Source organism: Dipodomys merriami, unplaced genomic scaffold (assembly GCF_024711535.1).
Source record: "Dipodomys merriami isolate MVZ:Mamm:240054 unplaced genomic scaffold, mDipMer1.0.p SCAF_805, whole genome shotgun sequence".
Lineage (NCBI taxonomy): Eukaryota > Metazoa > Chordata > Mammalia > Rodentia > Heteromyidae > Dipodomys > Dipodomys merriami.
This window is the reverse complement of record NW_027206408.1, coordinates 243,675-252,238: the sequence shown is the minus strand read 5'-3', so window position 1 is coordinate 252,238 and position 8,564 is coordinate 243,675.

The window sequence follows — 8,564 nt, the reverse complement described above, 5'->3', positions numbered from 1 at the left end:
AAAAACAACTGAGCTGGGAGCTGGGGGCTCATGCTTGTAATCCTAGCTACACAGGAGGCTGAGATCTGAGGATCACGGTTCAAAGCCAGCCCGGGCAGGAAACGCCATGAGACTTTTATCTCCAAAAAACCACTAGAAAACCGGAAGTGGTGCTGTGGCTCAAGTGGTACAGCACTTGCCTTGAGCTGAAGAACTGAGGGATAGTGTCCAAGCCCAGAGTTCAAACCCCACGACTGACAAAAAAATAAAAATAAAAAAATAAAAAACTATATTTGGATTTCATTACTAATAGCACTTTTAAGGGAAGTGGTGTGTGTGTGCGCGTATGTATGATGTGTGGTGTGGTTTGTCTGAGGTTGTGTATGGGCCAGTACTGGTTCTTAAAAATCATTGAATTGGCACTGTCCTTTACGTTTCCCATTCAAGTCTGGTGGTATTCTAGCTCTACCACTTGAAACACACAATTCTGGCTTTCTGCTGTTTAACTGGAGATAAATGTCTAATGGGTATGTCAACCTGCATTGGTTTTAAAGTATGATCTTCAGATCTCACTCTCTTGAGTAGGTAATTCTTTAAGAGTGAGCCACTATGCTCAGCCCAGTATTCCCAGTAAGTTACTTAATATTTCTGATCCTCAGCTTATTTCTGTGTGGAAAGTGAATTATTTTGTGGACCTTAGAATCTGGTGGGAATTATGATGGGCACAGGAAGTATGTGTGGACAGAGCCTGATACTCTCATAAAATTACTAATGTTTATACTGAGATGAATTCCAAGAAATGGAAACAAGAGAGATTTTTCTTTTCTTGTTTGTTCATTTATGGGGAGTGGGGGAGCCACAGAAATTCAAGGAGAACAGAAAAATGATGTAGATACTATGTTGACCATGAACTATACCATTTGTGGACAGGGACAGGAGGGAAAAACAGAGAGATAGCAAGCAAAGGAAGTGGTGAGAATATCCAACAAGAAATGTACTCATTACCTGACATAAAATGATGACCTGTATGTACATTACCTTAACAATAACAATTAAAAAATCCAGGTTGATGATCCTCTCCCCCAGTTTTCTTTAGAGGCCCAGAAGACTAAGGCCCACCTATGGAGTGTTTAAAGGTCAATTTATATGATGATATAGAGACAGAATCTCTAAGAAATGTTATAAAAAAAAGTATTCTATTCTTAGTACCTGTTTTTGTTTAAGAGTGGAGATTCTATATGTTTTTGGCAAAGGTATTTTTTTTACTTTCTTTTTTCAGCACTTGTCAGGTGTTGAAATCCTTCTTAAAGCTTTGGGACAGAGGTCTGCTATATCTTGGTACTTTGCCCCTAGATAAAATGGTAATCAACCTTTGAAATTAATGTACTTGATTATGAGTGTTATTTTTGTGCATACCTATCAAGGAAATATATTGAGCAAATATATTATGAATTATCTGATATTTTAATGCATAAAACTGTTATCACTGTACCCAGGAATAATCTGGCACTGCATGCCAAAAAAGGGGGGGGGAGGGCATTTTAAACTAAAACTACAAAATGATTTTAAGATTTTGGTGCTAGCAAATGTGTCCAGGTATTATTACATTGAAAAGAGATTTCAAAATGGTTTTTCTTCATGGATACTTAGTATTTGCTAAAACCATGGAGTTTGATATCAAAAGAGTTTTCAAAATGTCCCCATTACAACAATGAGATGTACAAGTTGTTATGTCAAAAGCGAACTTTGCAACTTTGTGGGGAGGGTGGCAAGGGGAGCGGGAGGGTTGGGGGGGGCAAGGAAGGAGGATGGGAAGGGGAAACAAAGGAGGAGGCTACAATGCTTGATAAGAAATGTACTCATTGTCTTGCCCATGTAATTGTAACCCCTCTGTACAGTATTTTCACAATAAAAATAAAGAAAAACTAAAAAAAAAGAGTTTTCAAAATGTAAATTAAAGAAAAAATCACTAAGGAGGTAAAATTTATATTAAATGTTAATTTTTAAAGAGCAAAAGGAAGATCCTAGATGGCAGACTAGAGACAAAGCAGTATCAGAGAAATAAAAAGGTTTAATTGAAAAATTGAGCTAGAAAGTGGACATCAGGCAAAGGCAAGTAGTCAGAGCCTACCACCAACAAAGAAACATCCCAATATATTATCTCAGAAACAGGAAACAAGTTGCAGACCAGCGCTCATCATCAGTATCCCTGATTTCAATAATGCATGTACATCCTCTACACACACACACACACACACACACACACACGCACACACACACACACATGAATGTATGCAACATCTCAACCTCAACCTACTTACAAGCATCCACTCAAAATGAATCAAAGATCTTCCTGTAATATTTGAAACTTTAAAAGTTTCAAGTTTTGTAAATAATTGATAACAAATGCATAAGCAATTATTTTCTGAATGGCAGAAATGTGAGTTCATGACGATTATAACTATTTAACACATCCCTCCATATCCAAAGAAAGAATTAAACAACAGACAATCCGAATTTTGGGAATATATTTCTACTAGCTATTCCCCAAAGGCTTAATAAGAAAATACATAAGAGATCCAAAATTTAAATACTAAAATAATACAATTAATATATGAGTAAGTGAAGTGAAGGACACTGACCAGAGATCTACTCTGCCTCCTGCTCTCAGCCAGCTGCACATTCCACCACTTTTGAGGCAGCTCAAGCCTGCAGTTTTTTTAGAGTAGCCATGCTGGGATTGGGGCTGGGAGCTAAGGGAAGAAGAGGGTTGGCCACAGGAGGAAGGAGGCAGCAGGCCAGCTGGTTCCTTCAATGGCAGCCCTAATGGCAACCGGTTCTGGGGAGTGTAGGTAAGGTGCAGTGATTGGGACAGATCCCGCGGGGCCTAGCCTGAGGAAAAGGAGTAGCAAGTTCCTCCAAGGTGGACAAGGAGAAATATGACAACCAGTGGCTGAAGCATTTCAAGAACAAAGGCCACAACTTGGAGGTAAACTCAGGCCGTGTGGAAGGCCAGGGCAGAGGGCCTGGGGGCTGGGCGACGCCGGTGGCCTAGAGGCAACAGTGATGCTTCCTTCTATGGACGCACCAGGAAGTGTGTGAGGGAAGGCTCCTCCAAGGCCCTGGCCTAGCCCTGAACTGCCAGGAATGGCTGGCATTTTTGTTTTGTTTTGTTTTTGGGTCTGGTCGTGGGGCCTGAACTCTGGGCCTGGGCTCTGTCCCTCAGCTCTTCAGCTCAAGGCTAGCGCTCTACTACAGTGCCACTTCCAGCTTTTTTCTATTTGCTTATGTGGTGCTGAGGAGTTGAACCCAGCCTCAGGCATGCAAAGCAAGCACTGTACCACTGAGCCACCTTCCCAGCCCATGGCTGGCATGTTTGAAACAAAGTTTCTAATTTTTTTGAACCAAAGTTTCTAATTCCTCCCATGCTGACAATTCTTCTGCTACTCTCATTTCTCCTTGTTTCTTAATTCAACTCCTGTGACCTTTCGGTTCATGAGAAACAGCTGAAGAAATGTGAAGATGGCTTGAAGTCAGAGCTAACTTCCACTCCAGCTCAGAGGATCTAGTGAAGGACCTCCACCTGGGCCTCAGAATCAGGTATTAATTGACCTGTTTGGAATAGACAAACTTACTTTCTCAGGGAGAATCTGTCATTCCTTGACTTTCTCTAAAGAGATCTGATACTAGGGCACATTTCAGAGAATGTGCTTTCCCACCATCATCCATAGCCTTGTCATAAGGAACAGATTCAAAACTGAAAGTGGGCTCATTTCCCACAGGGCCAGTCAGAAGCCAGGAGATCACACTTTCTTTCTCATCATGATGTTCTGGTAGTAATAGAGTAGACAAAGTCTAAGATGTAGCTAAACTGAGCCTGAGCCTGAGGGGGATACAAAGAATTTCCCTCTTTTTGACTACAAGTGAGTTGTAGTCATGGCACCTTCCTTCATATTAGAAAATGCCCTAGGTGAATTATCTCACTGCCACTTTGCAGGAGGTTCAGTTTCCCCTAAGGAGAAGGGTTAAAGGGTGTGACAACCAGTTTGCTTTCTAGGCTGTTGTTTCTCCCACTCCTTCCCATACTGGGAATTCATTGCTTCTTTCAGGCACTCAACTACTTGTTCTGACTCCTAGTCAGGAATACTATTCTTTTGCTAGTCTCTTGCAATTGATTTAGAATAGGCCCAGGCTCTGCTCATGCCAAGAGGTAGATGCAAGAAGGTGACAAGAAGCTCAGATTTGTACCAAAGATCAATCATATAGCAATAAAATTTAACTGAAATTAGTAGTTGAATAATTTAGGGTTTGTAGCCACTAATTTTAGGTATTTATTTGTAACACAGATCTAGAATCATGGATTAGGAAGAGAATTGTGAAATAGATTCAATATAAGATGCAAAAGGCACCCCATAGACATAACAGAAGCTGAGAGTGTGAAGGAACTATTGGTACAGGTCCATCTAATATCTTAGAGTGTCCTTGGATAGCAGGCTGTTAGAATATCTAAAGGAGAAGGACTTCCCAGGCACGAGTGGTTCACACCTGTAATCCTAGCTACTCAGGAGGGTGAGATCTGAGCATTGTGATTCAAAGTCAGCCCAGGCAGAAAAAACTGCTGGAATCTTACCTCCAATAAACAATTCAGAAAAAGCCAGAAGTAGTGCTGTGCAAAAAGAGGCTCAGGGATAGTGCCCAGGCCCTGAGTTCAGGCTCCAGGAGCTGCAAAACAACAACAATGATCATAAAATAAAAGAAGGATTTAAAGATTTGTTATGGAATGAGGCTTATGTGTAATTGCTTAGGGAACCTAGGAGGAGACAATTTGGAACACAGTGATAAATACTCATTACCAATAAAGGATCCAAGGCAAATGCCAAATTCCTCTACTCAAAAACGTCCAAACTTATCTTTTCTTGTAATTGAGGAGAGGCTTCTTTTACAGGATTTCTTCTTATATAGGTAAAAGTCAGTTAATGAACCTCATCAGACTTTCCTGTCAAGATGTAATGCAGCTAACTCTATGGAACCTAATCAGGGCTAGGAAAGTACTGACATTTATACATTTGTCATAATTTTCCTTATAAATATATAACACTGTCAGGTCTAATGACAGACTTCCTATTTTAGAGTTGGAACATGCAACCTATTGAAGGAAATACACATGGATCTCTCAGAGCAATTTCTCTACCACAGAACCATTTCAGATTTCATCCTCATTACCCAAAGAGCAACACATGAAAGCGATGCCCATGGAGGTGGTTGTCTGGATTTTGAAGACTGTGATCTGCACATATATATTTATGAAAATATTATGTTTTTATACTAATGAATGTGTAAAATAGTATAGTAACAGATAAAGAATTGAACACCAAAGTGCACACACACACACTCAAATATAAGAATTTCTCTATATCCTTCCTATTTACCTATACAGACAGTACATGACTTTTTCTTGAATTGTCCTGCAAGTTCTTTATCTGACTCTGGTAGCTTCACATTCTCTGATCTCAAATTAGCCAGATGATATGTGTTCAACAACATTGCCTGGTACAGGCAAAAGTATCCACCTGACAGCCAGAGGAACTTGGATTTCAGAAATGCCATGAATAAATGTGAGGCATACCAGTAGTTTTGAAATTGAATAGATTACATATTTATTAGAAAGGCTGGAAGAAAACACTTCAGTGTAGGATGAAAGACTTGAAGAAAACTACAATTTAAATTATATATATAGCCAGCACCAGTGGCTCATGTCTGAAATCATGACTACTCAGGATGCTGAATCTAAGAGTCACAGTTCAAAGCCAGCCCAGGCAGAAATGTCCCCATGAGATTTTTATCTCCAAATAAACACTCAATAACTGAAAAGGGTACTGTGGCTCAAAGTTGTAGAGATCTAGGGGTGGGATGTAGCTCTGTTGCAAAACACTTGCTAGCAAGTGCAATGTCCTGGGTTTGATCTCCAGTACCAAAAAGAAAAGAAAAAATACAGTTAAAGCTGGGTGCTGGTGGCTCACACCTGTAATCCTAGCTAATAAGGAGTCTGAGATCTGAGGATAGTGGTTCAAAGCCAGCCTGGGCAGCAAATCAGTGAGACTCTTACCTCCAATAAACCAGCAGAGAACTGGAAGTGGCACTGTGGCTCAAGTGGTAGAGTGCTAGCCTTGAGCTCAAGAGCTGAGGGATAGTGTCCAGGCCCAGAGTTCAAGCCCTATGACCAACAAAGAAAATACAGTTAAAAAAAGTTGTAGAGAGCTAGCCTTGAGCAAAGAGCTCAGGCATAGTGCCCAAGCCCCAAGTTCAAGCTCCACAACCAACAATAAATAAAAATAATTAATAAATAAATTACATATAGTTTATTACAAACTCTGTACAGGGAAAATAGGATAGGACAAGTGGCAACAAATGACTACAAGTTACAAAGTGCCATGCCATTTTCTCACTCTGAGAAGATGAATGATTTATACCAAATTTCAAAACATACTGTAAGTTATACACAGGAAATGAAATAACCATGCATTTTACAGACAGTATTTTCAAATCAGTATCTTTTCATTTACACTAAAACACACTGCTTTCAAAATTGATTTGTTTTTGTTATTCCAACTCACTTACCAAGGAAGGAAAGGAAATGGAAATGGAAACATTCAAAACCAAAGAACCTCTGAATATACCAAGGCTCATGCCTGCTTGCTATTATTTCTTTGCTAGGAAATATAACAGGATGATATAGTCTACAGGTAAAGTAGAAGAACAAACTCTCCACTGAGGCTGCAGAATGACTGATGAGGATGGGTCATACAACCTTATCTAGGAAGTTTCACAAAGAGTTTGCTGTGGTAGGTTGAGTCTAGTAGATAAGTGTAGCCAATCTTAGAGAGGAAATTCATTGTAAAAGGCCATATAGAGATGAGGAGGATAACTTGAAGGTGAATATGTGATTAGAGGGCCTTGCTTTCTTGAAGATAGACGTTTTTCGAGTAGGTTTTATACTGTTGAAAATGAGACAGTTAAGGAAGGGATGCTTATTTTTTTTTAGGTCCAGGAATTAGAAATATTATAACATTATCTTTGAAAATTGATAGTAAAGTAAGTGTATTTACAATTTCTATTGCAACATATAGTTTTACCCAATAAATGGTTGTTTATTCTGAATGGGTTTAGAAATGAAACACCATAATATATTTGAACTCACAAAAATAATGACACACAACTTGCCATGCATGGAATTAAAAAATATGTAACAAGACTTATGTCTGAATTCCCAGCTGCTCGGGAGGCTGAGGTCCGAGGATAGCTGTTTGAAGCCAGCCCAGACAGAAAAAAAATGTGAGTCTCATACTACCAATTAGCCTCCAAAAAAAAAATAGTAGGAGATTGATGTGTGGATCAAGTGGTAGAGTACAAGACCTGAGCAATACGGCTCGGGGACAGCAACTGGGTCCTAGTTCAACCCTCAGTACTCATACAAAACAATAAATTATGTGACTAAGGCATGTGGTGCATATTAGAGTTCTCATTCCTTATGCCCTTCATAGTTTATATAACACAAAATTCAGTTTTGTACATGTATTAATTATAGTTACTATAGTAGTATCAATTATTATAAATATATTATATATATTACTTATACATTATATAACATTGATGATATTATAATATATTCCTACATTATTCATAGTAATTATAGTAATATCAGTAAAATCGTATATGTTTTAGAAAAGGGAATAAATTTTCTTTGGTATAACGAGGAAGTAACAGTCACAAAAATTATTCCTCTTGGATTTTATATATATATATATATATATGTATATATATATAATTATTTCTTTTGCATTCAAGATACTGAATGATAAAAGCAAGTTTTCATATGCACTGGTGTGTCATTGGCATGGGATTGTTCTCCTAAAGTCTTTACTCCAGGCAGAATAAACAGTGGAAGCTTGAATGATTGCCATTCAGGAATTTCTTTAGAAAATGAACCAATCTTGTTTTGATTATTAACAAATTTGTACCCAATACCCTTTTCATTTATAAAATATTTTCATTCTATAGCAATTTTATTGCCATTATAACTATAATTAGAAAGATAATGTGGATGCATCTGCTCCATATCTCTTAAAAGGTAATGTGACATTCACAGAATATCCAGATAAGCATGATGGAAAACTGGACTTGAATTCTAGGTCTGCAACTGGTCAGTCTTAGGTAATTGGGAAATTTGGTTGGCATTGCCTGCCTAATTCTTTAGATAGATAGATAGATAGATAGATAGATAGATAGATAGATAGATAGATATAGATATAATGTAGTATTGAATAAAAAGCACAGAATCTTTTCTCAAGTATGTATATTTACATTTTGAAAAGGTAATTTAAAAAGTGTAGCCATTATTGTGTATTTCTTTGAAAAAACGAGTGCATTTCAGGAGTATTTTCACTTCAGCTTCTATAAGAAGATGGGAAATTGTATCTTTTGTATGTTTGCCATGTGGTATTACATGTGTTTTCAAAAATACATACACATTTTAAATAATGGTATTTATTTCATAGGTCACAAACTGAATAATTGGAGTGGATGAC